The following is a 21,097-nucleotide window of genomic DNA, read 5'->3' as shown; positions in this document are numbered from 1 at the left end:
AACGGTCATCATCTGATTAAAATCCCGGTTACGCTCTTGAAGAAATTTTGGTTTTGAACAGGTGGTCGAGGACTTGGAGACTGAAGGAGATCTTAAGAGACCGGGACCCTTCCTAAGTCAACCGTCGTCGATTAGAATTTATCTTGAACAGGTCGAGGACTTAGAGACTGAAGGAGCTCTTAAGAGAACGAGATACTTCCTGGGGCAGTAGTCGTCAACCGATTAAAACCGCTTGGTTTCAACCAGAATAATATCTTCTAACTGCGTCCCCGGAGTGATGTGGTTAAATGTTCTCTTCTCTTGTGGGTAACGTCATACTTATTTCTTCAAGTTGGGGGGAAACCAACCCCAATCTCCCCTCCACCTTCAGGAGCGACTTCATTGTACACGAGGCTGAGGCTGACCGCAAGATCAAGTTCCTTTCAGCCAATCGGTGACCTTGTTTTTTTTTTCTGTTTTTGTTTTGCAACCCGTGAGGGCAATCTGGGTCACGTCAGGAAGGGACCCGTGGCAGAGTCCTCGCCAAGCGTTGCTTCTGTTTTATTTTATTTTATTACTTTTATTTATTTTATTTTATTTTATTTTTATTTATTGATTTATTTTATTTACTTATCTATTTGCTTATTTAATTATTTACTTATATTATTTTATTTATTTATATTAATTTATTCATTTATTCTTATTTTTTTTATCTATTATAATTTTTTTTAAGGTTTGCGGGGCTGCCACCCACCCGGGCCTCAGCCTTGCTGCGGTCCGAAGGAGTTCACGCATGAAACAGGGTGTGGTGTTCACGTTATGAGGGAATTGAATCGGGGCTTGGTGTCAAGCGAGGCCTCGGTTCGAACCCCGTGGCGACTGTCGGAAAGTTCATATACATATATGTATATATATATATATATATATATATACATACATATACATACACACACATGTATATATGAAAGTGAAAGGTTTCATCCTTGAGCGTCAACTACAGGACGACCGGCCTACCCCATAAGGACGAAACATTGTTTATCTCTCACCAAAGTGATTCAATCCTGCTTGGCAAGGTTGCAGGGACGATGCAAAGTGCATGTGAAGTGTCGAGTGTGGTGTGGCTGTGGTTGTGGAGTCTGAACCCAATGTAATCAGCTCGATCGCGCTCATTAGGAGCCATCACCTCCATGCAACACTAGTATACCGCACCTTTGATGTCCGCCGTTGCATAAAGGGGTTGGGAAGCCATAATTGTAAATAAACAATTATCTATCATCACAAAGGAATTAGATTCGAGCCTATATTATATATTCACATACATACGTATGTACCCCTTATTTCCTCATATATACTTGTACCTTAACTTCATTTAAGCATTCTGCTGAAGAGGACTACAGATAGTAGTCGAAAATATACAGTTTCCCTGTACTTTCTGTTATTATTTCTCCGATAGTGGGTTTATAGTGAACCATATATATATATATATATATATATATATATGATATATATATATATATATATATATATATATATATATATATATATATATATATATATATATATATATATATATATATATGTGTGTGTGTGTGTGTGTGTGTGTGTGTGTGTGTGTGTGTGTGTGTGTGTGTGTGTGTGTGTGTGTGTGTGCCTGCGTGCGTGTGTGTGCTGCCTGTGTGCAAAAAGTAAAACGTGCAGAATATACCCCATTAAAAACAAAACGACATTCGCCATTCCTTCGCGCTACTTCTTCGATTTCGTGATTTGTCTCCAGTAACTCTCGAATCGAAACCCTTCTTCGAAGTCCCGGCCGGAAACTCGTGAGGAACCAACCACATCCGAGGTTAAACAGTTCTGTTCCTCAGTGACCCCTCCTGTGGGTCCTTTCGCCAAGAACGAGAACACAAGAAAAACGAGTTCTAAAGTCAGTAGTCAAACACGTCTGCGGTCGAATGCGTTCCAGAGATCAAATGGGTTCTCCGTTCCTCACGCAGTGACACCTCGGGGATGACCTCTTGCAACATCGAGGCGGCAAACAAATTCGAACTGGAAAAGTTTTTGGTTCTTCGGTGACACCTTGGCGTGTGCAAATGGCTCTTCACGGTCCGCTGGAGCCGCGGAGATCAAATCTCGAAACGGAATTCATGCAGAAAAGGATACCAGGCAAAGACCCCCAGAGGGATTTTCGACGGATATCAGTGACTCTAATATAAGAACATAAGAATGGAGAAGACTGCAAGAGACCATAAGACCTAGACTATGAAGTTCTATATCTCTAACTACCACTCATTCCTATCCATAAAATTACCTAATCATCACTTAAAACAACCAACTGTGTCAGCACGAACTACATTATCACTGAGTCTAACTTACCCAAGTTGTCTGAGACACATGCTGGGGCGTCCACTTATGCAAAATTGAATATAAGAAGACAATTATGGCTAATGTCAAACGATTTTACTCAGCTGAGGTGCCAAGATAAGAGGGAGGGAGGAGGGTGGAGGGGAGTGGAATATATAGGAAATGGAATGGGTGGGAGTGGTTTCTATGCCTTTTTCTTTTTGGCTACCCCCCGTGTAGGGGGAAAAAGCCTTTGGTATATGTATGTATGTATGTATGTATGTATGTATGTATGTATGTATGTATGTATGTATGTATGCATGCATGTATGTATGTATGTATGATACTCGACTCCGCATTTAGAGAATAAGAATAGTTCGCGTGGGAAGGATAAAGGAGTACGGAGAAGAAGGGCGGTGTCCCGCCACCAGAAACTACTTACGGGTCGTTTAAGGCGATAACCCTTTTCTATATAGTCAGGCGTTGTCTACCTTAACTGTGGTTAACCACAGACGATTTACTTAGTCTCAGGTGGGCTGTACTCGAGGTCTTGAACGACATAGTCTCCCCATTAACCTAAGATAACCCCTTGGATGAACAAAATCGCCTGGACGAACATATGTAAAACATGACTCCATGTATGAAAGGTTAAGTTGCTTGAGACGCATCGGGAGCCCAACTTGGACTTCTGAAAGGTCCTTTCCGAAAGTCGAGTTTCGTGCAAACACAGCTGACAGAACTCGAAGTTAGAAAGCCGCTGTTGAAGGGGAAAGGGGAGGTCAAAGGTCGGATCCTTCGAAGTTGGAAGAAGAATTCCTCGCGAATATATATATACATATATGTATATATATACACTTGACGGAAAGTCTTCCGACAGCTGTCGAAGAGTCAGACCTCTCGATCACTCGCCAGACACCACTCGTTGGGAGCCAGATGCTGGCAAGAATAATGATTCCAGACTTCGAGGGGGCTTCAAAGGCCTTTGAGTGGACGTCGAAGTCTTTAAGAGGACTTCAGGAGTAACGGGCAGAGAAGATCGATCGAAGACCTCGAGTACGGCAGCTGCTGCAGATCCACTTCAGGATTAATCAGTTTCGGGTCTGGACTTCAGGGTCGACGCCTCGACTACGGCTCAAAGTACCCGGTGTGCCCTCTGACAGAGCAACTGGATGAAGAAAAAGAAAAAGAGTAGGTGGAGGAGGAAGTGGTGGTGGACGAGGAGGAAACAGAGAGAAGAAGGACTAGGAGGAGGAGGAAAAGAGAAGATGGAAGAAGAAAAAAAGAGTATGTGGAGGAGGAAGTGGTGGTGGACGATTGGAGGAGAAGGAGGAGGAGGATCAGGAGGAGAAAAGGAGGAGTAGGAGGAGAAGGAGGAAGTGGAGAAGGAGGAAGAAGAAAAAAAGGAGTAGGTGGAGGAGAAAGTGGTAGTGGACGATAGTAGGAGGAGTAGGATCTGGAGAAGGAGGAGTAGACAGAGGAGCAGCAGGATGATCTGGAGAAGGAGGATAAAAAGAAGGAGAAAGAGGAGTAAGGGAGGAGAATGAAAAATAGGACCAAGAAGTAGGAGAAAAAGAGGTGGAGAAGGAAGGGGAGAAGGACGAGGAAGGGAGAAGGAGAAGGAGAAGAAAGTAAAGAAGAAGTAGAAGGAGAGGGAGACGGTAAGGGAGAAGGAGGAGGAGGACCAGGAGGAGGAGGGAAAGGAGGAGTAGCAGGAGAAGGAAGAGGAAGAATCGAAGGATGGGGAAGAGGAGGACCAGGACGAGCAGGAGGAGAAGGATGAGGAAGTAAAGGATGATGGTGAGAAGTAAGGCGCGAAGGAGGAAGAGAAACGGGGAGAACTCTTGTGGGATCCTTGAGATCTAACGGTCAGCGGTGACGGTTGAAGAGGCCGGCCGGCCGGCCATCGGGCGAGCATCGTCTCCGGGCAGCGCAGAGTGGACGCCTTATAAACACTTCGCAAGGATCCATCCATCACTAGACCCAGGGTTCGGGATCCCATAATCCTCAGCCTAGATTATTTCGAGCGATTCTAGCCAAAAGGAAATGTACATGCATACATATACCAAAGGGTTTTTCCCCCTTATAAGGTAGGTAGCCAAAAAACAAAGTCATGTTCACATAAACCTTTCAAGCCAGTGGGAAACGTTATTTAGATAAAATTGTCTAGTTTCACCCAGAATTAAATAGAGTATATCATCTGTCTTGCGACACTGCTTCTGACCCAGGGCAGTGGACAGGATGCAGGGATGACCCGTCATCCAGGAGGTGCCAAGATGAGAGGGAGGAAGGAGGGTGGAGGGGAGTGGAATATATAAGAAATGGAATGAGTGGGAGTGGTTTCTATGCCTTTTTCTTTTTGGGTACCCCCCGTTTAGGGGGAAAAAGCCTTTGGTATATGCATGTATATCATCTGTGAGCAGAAATTCGGGTCAAACGAAATGTCTGTTAGTCAGGATCTTACTAAAGTACACGCAAAAGTCTACTGTAATTTGCAATTTCTGGTTACGGAAAAATTCTCTCCCTGAGTCGGTATACACTTGGAGTATGCGATGACCCTCAGTAAACGGAGGTTTCTATGATTACAGTTAAGTAACTCGACTCCTATACTGGGTATCACTTTTCCTTTCATTCTAGTTAGGCTGCGTTTCCACCGAACGAGTCCAGGCCGATTCTCGCCAAATGTTGTTAATTTGAATGGCTAGAAGGAGACTTTGCTTGCAGCATTCTAGACTTCCCTAAGAACACTTCAACAATCTGTCTGACATTCGTAAAGGTTTAGCTCCTTTCATTTCGCCCTTTAGTTTCTCAGTATATGACGCGAAGGCAATTTGACTTCTGAAAATTGAAAAAAACGAAAGATTGCAACCGACGTCGTTTCTGCTTAAACGAACTCACGACGGCTGAGGAGAATCAGCCGAGACTCGCTCGGTGGAAACGCAGCCTTACGTCCAAACAACTTCATTCACCTCTTTGGCATCCTCTCAGTAGTAATGGGGTGAGAGTCACCTCTGTATGAATGGGGTTAAAGAACTTATCATTTAACTCTTTCATAGCGTGTAGAACTTTTCCTTTCAATCCTGACGATGCTAAACTATTTCGTTCATACATAAGAACACACGAATGAAGGAGACTACAAGAGGCCATAAGGCCTACACTAGGCAGTTCCATGTCCATTACCACCCGTCATCCCCAGACATAAAGTCGTCCAACCGTTTTTTAAAACAACCGATAGTTTCAGCGCTCACTAAATGGTTAATAAATCTATTCCATTCGTTGACCACACTATTAGTAAACTAGTTCTTACCTATTTCCTTCTTAAATCTAAATTTGCCCAACTTATATTCATTACTGCTAATCCTGACCTGTTGTCTTAATATGATGACCTTGTGACCAAGTGAAACACTTCAGGATCCAGCTCGAATCATTGTCGGCTTAGATTCTTTGTTCCACAAAATTGACAATATAAGGGCATAAGAACTTAAGAATGGAAAGGGCTGCAGGAGACCAAAAGGCTTACACTAGGGAGTATAAGAACATAAGAATGGAGGGGATTGGAGACCATAAGGCCTATACTAGGCAGTTCCATGTCCCTTACCACCATTCATCCCTATCCATAAAATTATCTAATCTTCTCTCAAAACGACCAATTAACTGACGATTAATTTCTTATTCTATTCACAATGAGAGAATTTGAAAAAAAAAAATTGTTTGGTCGAGCCCGAGACGACTTTATTCAGCTCTGAGAAACTCTCGCCTCTTCTTCGTGTAATGGAATGAAATTCTACCTCCACCTTCGACTCTTGTTTATGCACCACTCTTGCAAAGGGACAACATTACACACCAGAACCACAATGATATCTCACAGGGTCAAACTCATGGTCGCAATGTTAACTCCTTCACTACATTGACGTCAATCCTCAGCTAAAAAAAAAAAGAAAAAGAAAAAAAATCCAAGTCAACCTTCGAAGAAGAAGAAGAAGAAGAAGAAGAAGAAGAAGAAGAAGAAGAAGAAGAAGAAGAAGAAGAAGAAGAAGAAGAAGAAGAAGAAGAAGAAGAAGAAGAAGAAGAAGAAGAAGAAGAAGAAGAAGAAGAAGAAGAAGAAGAAGAAGAAGAAGAAGAAGAAGAAGAAGAAGAAGAAGAAGAAGAAGAAGAAGAAGAAGAAGAAGAAGAAGAAGAAGAGGGGACTCCACCTATACAGGCCCTTACTTCCAATGGAACCGCATACATACCATCATCATGGTCATGAACATTACCGTGGCCAAAAGACCTCCTCTTCTCCTTACCCTGCCCTGCTGCCTTGTTCTGCCCCGGCCCTCTTCCTCGTCAGCCCCGCCCCGGACCAGCCACAAGCTCCTGGCACTTTCTCCCCTCAGTGATGACGTCACCGCAGAACGCGTCCCTCCTCCATCCACCTCCTCCTCCATTTCCTTACTCGACACCTGACCATTCGGCGTGACGGCTACTGTTGGGGTGAAACTCATCCTTCTTCAACATTCTCTGTCCACAGCACCGACAAGTAATGAGCGCAAGGCTGAGAGGAACGAGTGTAAATGTATAATTGTATATAATGTGGATATATGAAGTTTGTATAAATGTATGCGGGCACATACGCACACTCACGCACTGAGTTGTTGTTGTTGTTGTTGTTGTTGTTGTTGTTGTTGTTGATGATGATGATGTTGTTGTTGATGATGATGATGATGATGATGATGATGATGATGATGATGATGATGATGATGATGATGATGATGATGAAGATGATGTCGACAATGATGATGATAATAATGATTATGATAATGACTATGTTATTTTCACAATCATCGATTTGATCATGACACACACAATTTATGTATGTATGCGTGCGCGCGCGCGCGCGCGCGTGTGTGTGTGTGTGTGTGTGTGTGTGTGTGTGTGTGTGTGTGTGTGTGTGTGTGTGTGTGTGTGTGTGTGTGTGTGTGTGTGTGCGCGCGCACTCATGCACGTTTGTAAACATGCGTGCATTCCTGCTGAAGGGCTCCCTCCAATCGCCATGGGTTAGCTCACTCGATCCCATGACCACATTCCACAAGTCCAACTCACGAAGGAACGAGCGTCCTCGAAAGAAACACACGCACGCACACACACACACACACACACACGCACGCACGCACACACACACACACACACACACACACACACACACACACACACACACACACACACACACACACACACACACACACACACACACACACACAAAGAATTTATGAACAAACTCGATGTTGCGAGATACAAAGACGAGGTACATAGACGGGTCACCACGAGCATAACTCCCCTTACCGTATGATACAACTAGATAAATACAACTATGTAAATACAACTAGGTAAATACAACTAGGTAAATATGACTAGGTAAATACAACTATGTAAATAAATACACACACACATACACACGTACACACACACACACACACACACACACACACACACACACACACACACACACACACACACACACACACACACACACACACATTCTACAAATGAGTTTTCGGGTATTAGTATGGCTCGTTAGAATAAATATGAGCTTACTATCAATACTATTACCATTACCGTTGCTGCCTTCAACGTTGTTGTTATTACCCTATCGTTATTACCACCACAGTATTACTATTTTTTCTCACCTTAATTCTGGTATTCATACATGCAATCTAAAGAGAAAGTTTTACCGACGAAGACACAGAAACGGGACCCCACGAGCGTAGATCTTTGCGACCCGGGAGCCTAATGAGGGTAATCGTGTTGCGCTACTTGAACCTAACACCATATCGGCGTTTCCATTACTTTTTTGTGTCACGAAAAAACCGTTGGAGCTTTCCGTGGAAGAGGGACACAAGTCTCACGGCACAGACTCTTCAAGTCAGATCCTCGGCGAGCTTCCAGGTAGACACGGGTGATGAGTGTAATTCTCTGTTATTGTTTTTTTTCGCCGATATTTGTGTTTAGTCAGTCATGCTCATGGATTAGTTTTCTCAAGATGTGATACGATTTTTTTTTTTCTGTGTCATGTTGCAACGGCTGTAATGAAACTATTTTTGGTAAGAATATGTTTCTTTCGCTCTCAATAGAGCTAGTTTCCCGCCAAACTCGGTCAAATTACTTTTATCTTGCTCTTAGTATGACCAAGTTCCCGCCAAACCTTGGCGAGGTTATATCTCCTTCGCTGTCAGTTTGGCTGATTTCCCGCTGTCATTTTGACTGATTTCCCGCCAGAATTCTCCAGAAAGGATCTCAACCATGATGCCCGGATAAGAAGAAGAAGAAAAAGAAGAAACGAGAACGAGTCAAGTTTCAATCATAAGCGAAAGAACCGCTTGAAAGGTGTCAAATTCACGAACGGTGAGATGTGGGCAGAGTGTGCTATTGACCGGGCCATCTTACCTTCCCTCTCTCTGTCACATCAACGCGACTCAAGCGAGTTCGGTTGAGTAGAAACGACTTCGGTTACAATATTTCCCTTTTCGAATCTCCAAATGTCAAATCACCTTTGCGTTATATATTGAGAATCTAAATGACGAACTAAGAGATGTTAACTCTAGACGAATATTAGACACATTGTTGAATTGTCTTTGGGGGAAGTTTAGAATAGTGTCATCGATGCCGTCTTCTAGATTTTCAAATTCGCATTTTTTCCTTTTTTCATCTTTTTTTCTCAGGAGGAACAGACAAAGATATTGTGATTCTTTGCAGTAATGATACCTCGATTCTATTCCAGTATCACGCAAACACATCTTTGATTTTTTTTAACTTTATTTATTTATTTATTTATTTATTCATTTATTTGTTTATGTATTTATTTTTGCATATGAAGGATCTATTTTTCTATGGAATGGTTACGTTAGTTTAAGTCAGGTTAGGTCAGGTTCGGTTAACTTAGGTTATACCATGTTAGGAGCTATTGAACAACGTTTATATCAAATATCCATGTTTATATGATTCTGGATATTTACCGACGCCCCTCTCTGATTTAGGGATTTAGGGAGGGGATAGTTGGCTCAGAAGGAGGGAGAGATTTAGGGAAGAAAGGGATGAAGGAAGGGAAGGAGGATTTAGGAAAGGGAGGGAGAGATTTAAGGTTTTAGGGAGGGAAGGAGGAAAGGAGGGAGAGTTTAGGGAGGGGAGAGTCGGTTTAGAGGGAGAGAGGGATTTAGGGAAGGAAGGGAGGGATTTAGGGAGGGAGGGAGGGAGGGAGGGAGGGAAGGAGGGATTTAGGGAGGAAGAAAGGGATTCAAGAGTAATCGAGAGTCACTTTAGTCTGAGATACGACCGCTTATGATTTCAGTCTGTCTGTCGTTAGCAATAATAAAATGTATAGAGTTCGTCACCAATTATTTTATCGAAATGAACACCATACGAGGACGGCGGCGCCTTTGTTAGTAAGACGTTTTGCTTGATACAACTTTTCTTTTTTTTCAAGTAACAAGTCAAACGTCTTTCATATACAAATTATTTTCTTTTTATGCATCGGTCAGTGTCGAATATTTTTATTCAAGAGTGTGTGGAAGGTGGCATTCCCCGTCCCCTACAGAAAAAACAAACAAACAAACAAACAAACAAACAAAACATGGTGGGCTCCTTTTGTTCTGACTAGCTTCAGGAATCTCATTCAGCTGAAGCTTCAACCATCGAACTGAAAAGGTCAAATTGCCCTCACTCCCCTTCACCCTCCCCTCCTCCTTCACTTCCCCCCTCCCCTCCTCCTCTTTCCCCCTCCCCCTGCTGCTCCCCTTTCACACCTCCCCCTTCCCTTCCCCCTCTCCCTCCTCCTTCTCTTCCCTCCTCTTCCCTCCTTCTCGTCCCTTCTCCCTCCTTCCCCTCCCCCCTCTCCCTCCTCCTCTCCTTCCCCCCTCCCTCTCCTCCCCTTACCCCTTCATCCTCCTCTTCCCCTACCCCCTCCCCTTCACCCCTCCCCTCCCCCCCTCCAAATTCGAAATACGAAAAAGCGATTCCAAGTGACCTATAAGAAGCCATTAACAATCAGGTTCATATCCGGTACTGCTGAGTTGGAGTGAAGGGGTTATCACACTGGGCTATTTTTCCTCCAACCTTCGATTAATCGGTGATACTGCCCACCTGCAGAACTTTTTCCGCCATCAGATCACTATGTCAAATTATTTTGTTTTCTTAACAAATAACATAAAATGTCTTTTGATATGCTGGAGGAAAATAATTTTACTCCTACATATCATATTCCTTCCCGAAACTTAAGGTCTCTTAATCTGCTTCAATTGTCGAAGGAAAAATAGCCCAATGAGATAACGCCTTAACACTTGAACTCTGTGGTAAGCTTTATACATTTACTCTAGTTGATGCCAACCAGATTTATTTAATTAAGGGCACATGGACACGGGTATAAATAAAGCCTTAAGGGATCTAGACACACACACACATACACACACACACACACACACACACACACACACACACACACACACACACACACACACACACACACACACACACACAAACCTACACACAAACAAACACACACACTTTTTTTTTTTCTTTTTTTTTTTTTTCTTTTTTTTTTTTTAAGACTCTATCCCTCAGGTAATTCAAAAATCAAAAAATCCTTCGCCGGAAAGAGTCCGAAAATGTGTGGTAGCCACTGTGCGCTCTCGGCCAATCCGGGACGCGTTTCAGCCTGTGACCTACTTTCGGAAGACCAGGGGTCGGTCGCTCTGGACTTGTACCACCGCGCGCGCGAGCACCTCCTGTTGCCCTGAAACGGAGCAACCTCGACCCGGAGAAGGTTGCAACCTGAGGTTGCAGTCCCAAGATAATTATCTAGAACTCCGAATTTCAAATTTTTATATTAGGAGAAAAATATTCGCATATTACATCCCGGTTTTATAATCTTAAGAATACTTATTTATCTAATATTATTACTATAATTATTATTGTTATTATTGTTTTTATTACTATTATTATTACTATTATCATTATTATCATTATTATTATCATTATTATTATTACTATTATTACTACTATTATCATTATTATTATCATTATTATTATTATTATTATTATTATTATTATTATTATTATCATTATTATTATTATCATTATTATTAATTATTATCATTATCATTATTATTATTATCATCATTATTATTATCATCATTATTATTGTTATTATCATTATTGTTATTATCATTATTACTATCATTACTATTATCATTATTACTATCATTACTATTATTAGTTATTATCATTATTACTATTATTGCTATTATTATTATTAATTATTATTATTATTAATTATTATTATTATTATTATTATTATTATTATTATTATTATTATTATTGTTATCATTATTATTATCTTTTTTTACTTTCATAGTTTACTAACGAGGTTGCAGTCCCAAGATATCTAGAACTCCGAATTTCATATTTTTATATTAGGAAAAAATATTTACATATTACAGCCCGGTTTTATAGTTTTATGAATATCGATTTATTTATTTATTTATTTATTTACTTTCATAGTTTAGTGACCATCTGGTACTCTAGTTTTAAATAGAACTACCTAGTGTAGGTCTTATGGTCTCTTGCAGTCTCCTTCACTTTTATGTTCTTAAATTTTCAAATATATATATATATATATAAATGGAAAACTTTGGAGAACTTGTATCAGCTCACCCTACAAATGGAAAAAAGTTGATAAGACAAATAGAAAACACTAAGAAAAAGTTTAACAATTGTCAGAATGCTGTCGTATTTAATTCTACATGCATCAAAGAAAACCTGCTTCCTTACTTCACGAATATATATATATATATTATATACATACATATATATATATATATATACATATATATATATATACATACACTTTTTACTTTTCATATTTTGGAGCATTTGTTCTTTATAAAAAATCCAAATAATCACGTTTTTTAATTATTTAAAAAAAAATCAATAATCGACCAACATCTAGGTTTGTCTACATATTTCTTTATTTCACCAAAAACGAATGTTTTTTTTCTGCACGAGTTGTAAGAATGTAAGATTTTCATTTCAAATTTCTTTTTGAAATTTGCAAGTCATATTTCTTGCTTATAGACGGGTAGCACGCTACTGAACAATTATCATTTATCTTCCTCTTCTCTGGTTTCACATGTTATAAAAAAAAATCTTTAGTATTTTTCCTCAATCTGAGAACGCTCTAATGACATTGTAAGTTTATTTGTGTCGAATAAATTATAATATATTTCATTCTTATCGTATATAAGGACAAGTCAGGTTATCTAAAAAAATACAAAAGAAAAAAGTAGTATATTCTGTCGAATTCTAATCATGTTTTCTGGAAGAAGAAATACAGATTTTTTTTCTTTTTTCTTTTTTTTTTACTTGCGAAAGAAGAAAAGAATTTCGAGTCCTGCGTGCCATTCTGGTCATCTTATTTGAGCAGAAAAAGGTCACCTTATTCCACGAATAAGGTCAAACTGAGAGTATGCGGGTGACCTAAAAAGAAGTAGAAGAAAAAGAAGAAGAAGAAGAAGAAGAAGAAGAAAAGGATACAAGAGGTCGAAATGAGGTCCTCGACGTTTAAAAAAAAAAAAAAAAAAAAAAGAGAGAGAGAGAGAGAGAGAGAGAGAGAGAGAGAGAGAGAGAGAGAGAGAGAGAGAGAGAGAGAGAGAGAGAGAGAGAGAGAGAGAGAGAGAGAGAGAGAGAGAGAGAGAACGTTGGATCGAAAATTATATATTTGACTAAAGATCGTTATTCCCAGGATTTCACCTTATTTGACCTTTGGTTACTCAACACAGAGTCTGTGGGGACCTGAAATGGGCATTTGATACACATTTCACTTTTTATTCAAGACACTACACTCAAACTGATTTATGTATATGTGAGTAAACATACGTACTTTCACATTGTATGTACGTATGTATGTATGCATGTATGTATATATGTATGTATGTATGTATGTATGTATGTATGTATGCGTGTGTGTATGTATGTATGTATATATATACAGGTGCTCAGATGAGAGGAAGGGTGGGAGGGGTGTGGAGTGTATTTAGGGATGAAATGGGTGGGAGTGTTTTTATGCCTTTCCTTTTGTGGCTACCTCCCTTGGAAGGGGGAAAAAGCCTTGGTATATGTATGTATGTATATATATATGTGTGTGTGTGTGTGTGTGTGTGTGTGTGTGTGTGTGTGTGTGTGTGTGTGTGTGTGTGTGTGTGTGTGTGTGTGTGTGTGTGTGTGTGTGTGTGTGTGTGTCTATGTGTATATGTGTATTTTTCACATGCATACATGTAACAACCAAGCTGTTTTCAGATTATTCAACCCCCATTATGATCTCAAACTCACCATTAAAGGTTGACTAAATTCGTCTTTCTTCGACCCAAACAAAATCACATAAATCCTGGCAGCTCCACATCTAAATTCACGAATCAAATCGACCCCGAAAAAAAAAAAAATGCCCTGAACGGAAGGATTCTGGAATTTATTTGCTGACAATTCCATGTTCCTTTGCCAAAAGCAGCAGATCAATTGTATTCCTTCTTTTTTCGAAACCAACATTTCACAAAAATTTTAACGCACTGTCAGCTCCAGTTTGCCCACGTCATTTACCACTGCATATGGCGAGTCACGGGACGACCAACTCCCATATTTCTGCAACAAACAAGTGTGACAAGTGCGTTGGCCAATACCATATAAAACCGCCGCATAATAGGGGTCAGGAAGAGGGAGGGAGGGAGGGAGGGAGAGGGAGAGAGAGAGAGAGAGAGAGAGAGAGAGAGAGAGAGAGAGAGAGAGAGAGAGAGAGAGAGAGAGAGAGAGAGAGAGAGAGAGAGAGAGAGAGAGAGAGAGAGAGAGAGAGAGAGAGAGAGAGAGAGAGAGAGAGAGAGAGAGAAAGAGCAGGAGAGAGAGCGAAAGAGAGAGCGGAAGAGAGAGCGAAAGTGGGAGCGGAAGAGAGAGAGAGGAAGAGAAAGAGAGAGAGCGAAAGAGGAAGAGAAAGAGAGAGAGCGAAAGAGGAAGAGAGAGAGAGCGAAAGAGGAAGAGAGAGAGCGAGAGCGAAAGAGAGAGAGAGAGAGAGAGAGAGAGAGAGAGAGAGAGAGAGAGAGAGAGAGAGAGAGATAGAGAGAGAGAGAAGAGAGAGAGCGAAAGAGAGAGAGAGAGAGAGAGAGAGAACGAAAGAGAGAGGTTACACCGTTATAGTATAGGAGTGTAGACGATGTTAGCGTTGTGCAACGCGCCGTCCCAACTCCCATGGCATCCTCCCATCCACGCTCCCATATCGACGGAGCCCATCACCCCCCGGGACCAGAATGTGACCACTAACAACATAATAAATCCACGGGTACAGTCGTGACCTCAAGTCCGGCCCTTCTTGCGATGCGCGAGCGCGCGCGCGCACTTTCTTCTCTACTTCCAGAACCCCTTTCACCGCCTCTTTTTCTTCCCGTTAATACGGAGAGACTTTTTCAGCTGACGGGAAGGACACACCATTGAGGAGCTTCTGTGTTTGTGGGTGATTGAGAGGTTTTATTCTGGTCAAGGGCAGTGGATTTTTTTTTCTAGGTAAGGGAGCGTGACCCTCCCCCCCCCACCCTTCCCTCCCTCCCGTCTGAACCCTGCGGAGGGTCGCGGACCGTGAGAATTTCGTTCAAAGGAGGGGTCGCCCCTATTAGATGAACAAAACCTTTTGGCGTTTGGATGAAATCTATACAATGCAGCACGGTACTAAAAAAGAGGATGAGAGCAAGTAAGAGTGGGAGAGTGGGAGAAGAGAGAGGGAGATATCGAGGTGGAGGAAGTGGAAGAGGGAGAGAAAAAGGTGGGTGTGGATTTTGGGATACAAACCGTGTTTGGTGACTGATGATGTGGCAAAGTCTGTGGATCTTTACAGGTCGTACAAAACAAATATATGTAGAAAAATTTACTTAAAACAGATAAACAAATAAATGAATAAATAGAATCTAGTTACTGAACCCCGTTCATAGTTGACGGTTTTATCTATCTGTGCAACATCATATGAAACTGCCACATAATAGGGGTGAGGGAGAGAGAGAGAGAGAGAGAGAGAGAGAGAGAGAGAGAGAGAGAGAGAGAGAGAGAGAGAGAGAGAGAGAGAGAGAGAGAGAAAGAGTGAGAGAGAGGGGAGGGGGAGTCAGAAGAGTGAGACAGAGAGAGACGAACAGAGATACAGAGAGACAAAGATAGATAGATATATAGATAGATACATAGAGAGAGAGACAGAGAGAGGGAGAGCAAAAGAGGGAGTGAAAGGGAGGGAGAGAGAGAGAGAGAGAGAGAGAGAGAGAGAGAGAGAGAGAGAGAGAGAGAGAGAGAGAGAGAGAGAGAGAGAGAGAGAGAGAGAGAGAGAGAGAGAGAGAGAGAGAGCGAGAGAGAGAGAGAGAGCAAAAATGTATTAAGCGTCATTTTAGGTGACCCTCTGTAAGGAGTATCCTCATTAACCATGGCTTCCTGTTCGTCCTTTAAACTATCTCAAGGGACGTCCTTCCATAATTCCATTCTCGTTAGCAACAACCTACTTGACTCTGTTTAGGGAAAGTCACTATGCCAATGGCTTCCTGAGGACAGAAAAGGATACGAAAGTTGGACGGTTCCTACATTTATCCATTTGCCAAAGGGATGTGAAGAAGATGCATTTCTTATTGTGAGCTCCTTGATGGACTGAAGGACATGCGATTATCAAAAGTGCCTGGAAAGTCTTGGAAATGGGTGTCGTCGGAGTGTGAATATTTACTGTGTCATATAATGTCTTGAGAGGGTTTAGAATAGCGGTTCTTAACCTGGGATACCTGTGCCCCCAACGGGTATGAAAGCTTAATCATGAGGGTACTAGACATGATAGCCTGTGAAATGGTACTGTATATTTACCATGAGAAAGCATAATATGCATTCACTGTATCCTACTAATTAACATATCTAATTTGAAAAAAAGTACCTTTGTTCAGTAATTGAAGACATTTAATCATTTCTCAGCAAGGTTTGTATCATTAATCATTTCCATATGTTTAAATTGTATTTGTATTGCTTGGGGGTACGAGATTTTTTTTTTCTTTTTTTTTTTTTAGATATCAAGGAGTACTAAGGCCACTGAAAAAGGTTAAGAATAACTTGTTTAGGAGTCCTTTGTAGCCTCATTTGTTAATATTCATTCCCACGCCGTGGGCACTCTGCCAAGATCAACTCCAGCCTGCTCCAAGATAAGGACAACAAAGAATACATGGTAATTACGAACCGCGTGTAACACGTATATTTTGTATACGCGGTATCTGAACTTACAAAACCCAAACCAAAAACCATCAAAACCCGGTTCGATATCCAAAACCAGCTGTGTCTAATAACGACCGACCCGTGCAGCTGTGTCGTGCAGCACACCAGCTGCACAAACAGCGGTTTCTGTGGTTGGCAAGAACTCCATTTGCATCCACAACCAAACTAAGTTACAGAGGTCAATGTTTCAACAATTACATGCGATTTGTGTAAGGGAAGGCACTGAATTTGAACATGCTTATGCACTGTATATGCATATGTCTGTGCGTACGTTTATGTACATGCATATTGTACATGCACATGCATATTCTTATGTACTGGTATAGATATATGTACTGTATATATAAGTAATAGTATATATACATACATTCTCTCACTAGAGATAGACAGACAGACAGACAGAGACACACACATAGATAAACAGATAGAAATATATATAGATAAAGAGAGAGAGAGAGAGAGAGAGAGAGAGAGAGAGAGAGAGAGATAGAGAGAGAAAGAGAGAGTAAGAGAGAGAGAGAGAGATAGCGAGAGAAAGAGAGAGTGAGAAAGAGAGAGAGAAAGAGAGAAAGAGAGAAAGAGAGAAAGAGAGAAAGAGAGAATGTGTGGGAGTGATAGTGGAGATGCAAACACACGGAGTGGACGCCAGGAGATGACAAAGGTTACAAAGCAATATAAAATGGAATGATAAGATACCAGGAAACTTAGGAAGAAATTGAAGATGATATACAAAGAGAACAGGTACAAGGGAATTGCTGTTTGATTTCATAATGAGGTCAAATGGGGGAAGAGGGGGGAGGAGGGGGGAGGAGGGGGGAGGGGGAAGAGGAAGGAGGGGGAAGAGTGGGAGGAGAGGGAGGAGGGAGAAGAGAATGGAAACGACGCGATACCAGGAAAATTAGGCAGAAAAAGAGACCTAATCAGAGATCAAATGGTCTTGAATTGGGATATTTCTCCCACATGGCAAAGCAGGAATGACTGAGGGTCAAACGGGAGATGATAGGAAGGAGGAAAAATAGTTATTGAACGAGTCATAGAATGTGTAGGCGCTGGTAGTTAGAGCGGGGCAGGGAACACTTGATAGAGAAGAGGGAGAAACAGACTCGAAGGATTACAAAGGATTTACAAAGGAGGAGACCTTTTGGTCTGTAACTAGGTCGGATGCAAAAAAAAAAAAAAAAAAACTATAATAATGATAAATAAATAAATGAATAGAATTATAATATAAATGATAATAAAATAAATAAATGAATAGGTAAAGTTAAATAATGAATAAACAGGTAAATAGTAAATAATAATAATTTGACACAAAATAATAATGCATGATAATCAAGCAAATAATGAACAAACAGAATTAGGAGTCATGAAGGGAGTAGAAGATTGAAAGTAGGGAGGATAAAGAATGAAGGGAGTGGAATGGAAATTAAGGGAGTAGAGGTCAGGATAATGGAGTATGCCTGTGAGAGTTGGGAGAGGAGTGAGAGGCGAGAAGAGAGTAAGGAAAGGAGGAGAGAGGAATGTAAACACAGGTGGTGGGGGAATGCTGGGAAGAACAACTTTTTGTTTCCAGAGCGAGTCTCAGATAGAGAGAAAAAGAGAGAAAGAAAGAGAGAGGTTGAGAGAGAGAGAGGTAGAGAGAGATAGATAGAGAGGAGATAGAGAGAGCGTGTGTGTGTGTGTGTGTGTGTGTGTGTGTGTGTGTGTGTGTGTGTGTGTGTGTGTGTGTGTGTGTGTGTGTGTGTGTGTGTGTGTGTGTGTGTGTGTGTGTGTGTGTGTGTGTGTGTGTGTGTGTGTGTGCGTGCGTGTATTTGTGTTTGTGTGTGTGCGCTTGTGCAGTTGTCACGTGAGACTACAAAAGCCAACTCTCCCACTCTCCCACTCTCATTCCTCTCCCTTTGATAACACAGTTGGTCTTCAGAATCTTTGTTTGCGCCAAATAATTTAATTTACCTCACGTAATGGAATAATTGTACGTTACTTTTTTCTAAATTAATCCCATTAGGACGCTGAGATCCTTCATTTGTATACATATTCTAGGTATCATCATATGTTTTTATTCGGTTAGAACAAATATCGCGATCTAAAAATCATGTAATAACATAATTAAACTTAAGAAACTGGATAAGAGAGAGCGATGGATAATACGAGAAGGCCGGGTTTGATTAAAAAGGAGCTCAATGAAAGTCAGGATGAAGAGTTTAAGTTATTACTAGACAGTGGGCGAAATGCAGGGATGACCCGTCATCCACGAGGTGCTAAGATAAGAGGGAGGGAAGGGGGTGGAGGGAGTGGAGTGTGATAGAGATGGAACGGGTGGGAGTGGTTCTATGCCTTTGTTTTTGGCTACCTCCCTTATAAGGGGGGGGGAAGCCTTTGATATATGTATGTATGTAATTGTAATTTTTGATAATTTGATAATTCTATAATTACAATTTTTTCCGCATCCGACTACTTAGTTATGAACCAAAAGGTCTCCTGTCGGCATGTTCCGCCTTTGTAATCCTTTGCAATCCTTTGATTAAAGTGAAATGGCGCGTGGATAATTCGTTGTCAATTTCTAGTTCACCGTCGCCTCTATCCTTAAGGGCAATCTTGCACCCTTGCCATGCGTTATTTAGCACTGCACGTGGATAAGGTGAAATGAACAAAGTGTGATGATAGATTGGACCATAATGAGGAAGGTTAGCCAGATGGCCCTGGTAGGTAAGGAAAGGGGAAAAGCAAGGGTGATTGGCGGGATTAGGGTGTGAAAGGGTGAAAATAGACAGAAAATGAGACAAATCAGGTTGGAAGCAGGACGGACTAGATGTAGGGTGATAATAGGGAAGGGCGAAGCATAGAAAGGGTGGAGAGATGGGGAGAGTAGGGTGAAAGTAGGGTGGGACGTAAGACAAGGGTTCGATATAGTATTAACTAGATATACACTGTGTGAAGGCTGAGATATTCTGTGAGTCTCTCTCTCTCTCTCTCTCTCTCTCTCTCTCTCTCTCTCTCTCTCTCTCTCTCTCTGTGTGTGTGTGTGTGTGTGTGTGTGTGTGTGTGTGTGTGTGTATGTGTATGTGTGTGCGTGTTTACTTAGTTGTATTTTACGGGAAGGAGAGCTACGCTCGTGGTGTCCTGTCTTTGTATCTCGCATTATCTAATTTGATCTTAAATTCGTTTGTGTATGTGTGCGTTTACTTAGTTGTATTTTACGGGAAGGGGAGCTACGCTCGTGGTGTCCTGTCTTTGTATCTCGCATTGTCTAATTTGATCTTAAATTCGTGTGTGTGTGTGTGTGTGTGTGTGTGTGTGTGTGTGTGTGTGTGTGTGTGTGTGTGTGTGTGTGTGTGTGTGTGTGTGTGTGTGTGTGTGTGTGTGTGTACATATATACACACATACATATATATGTGTATATATGTTCAGAAACCGCAAAACATGCCACTACCAAGCCATCCAATCCTATTGACAAGTCTCGCAAGAACGGGGCATGACACAACTCGACAGGAGAGGCGGGGGGGATGGTGGGGGGGGGGAGGTTCAGATCACGATGGCGTTGTGTCATCGTGACAGAAACCCCCGAAGAAGAGAGCCAAGCCCTGGATATAAGCCACCTCATCACCGTGACACACGTCACGGGGGGTTATCACACTGGGCTATTTTTCCTCCGACTGTTGGAGCAGATTCGCAGCCCGTAGCTTTCGCGAAGGAATCCGATATGCTGGAGGAGGGCAATTTTCCTCCAGCATATCAAATGAATTTCAATGTATTTTTGTTGAGGAAACTAAATAGTTTGCCATAGTGATTTGACGGCGGAAAAAGTTCTGATAGTGGGCTCTGCCGCCGATGAATGGGAGGTTGGAGGTAAAATAGCCCAGTGTGATAATCATTTTGTTGATGTTTTGGTTACCGATGGATGATTTTATTCCGGTCTGGGTCGGACAACCGGGGGGCGGTTCTGGATTTACTACTGACAATGTTTCACTTTGCTTTCTGTCTCGTGATCAAAGAACTAGTATTTCGTAAGAAAAAAAAGAAAAAAAGAAAAAAAAAGGGGGGGGGGGCCGATTAAAGTGACCACGGTTTCATTGTTAAGGCCATTGTTGAAATATACGATACATATATAAATACATACACACATGCACACACATTATATATTTATATATACATATATATATATATATATATATATATATATATATTACATATATATATATATATATATATATATATATATATATATATATATATATATATATGCTGTGACGCTGTGACGTACGTAAACAAGTGTATAGCTAGACATTGCACACCAACAAAAAATCCTGTAGGGACGCTGCATTCATATATATATGCTGTGACGTATGTATACATATAACCCACTAAACAAGTGTGTAGTAAACATTATATTATTGACACTGCAAGCTAGATATTGCACAACAACAAAAGATTCTATAGGGACGCTCCAATCATATATATATATATATATAAATATATAGACATATATATA

At 41.1% G+C, this 21,097-nt stretch overlaps 1 protein-coding gene across 1 annotated transcript in view; it reads right to left on the bottom strand.

Annotated features, from left to right (window-relative positions):
* Positions 1 to 21,097, bottom strand: part of Shrm (shroom) — a 1,346,254-nt gene that overhangs the window by 885,591 nt on the left and 439,566 nt on the right. The gene's annotated exons all lie outside the window — the stretch shown is intronic.

The sequence above is a fragment of the Oratosquilla oratoria genome, chromosome 34 (genome assembly GCF_046742065.1).
Source record: "Oratosquilla oratoria isolate Oo_2021 chromosome 34, ASM4674206v1, whole genome shotgun sequence".
NCBI classification, from domain to species: Eukaryota; Metazoa; Arthropoda; class Malacostraca; order Stomatopoda; family Squillidae; genus Oratosquilla; species Oratosquilla oratoria.
This window is presented reverse-complemented; position numbering and strand designations above follow the sequence as displayed.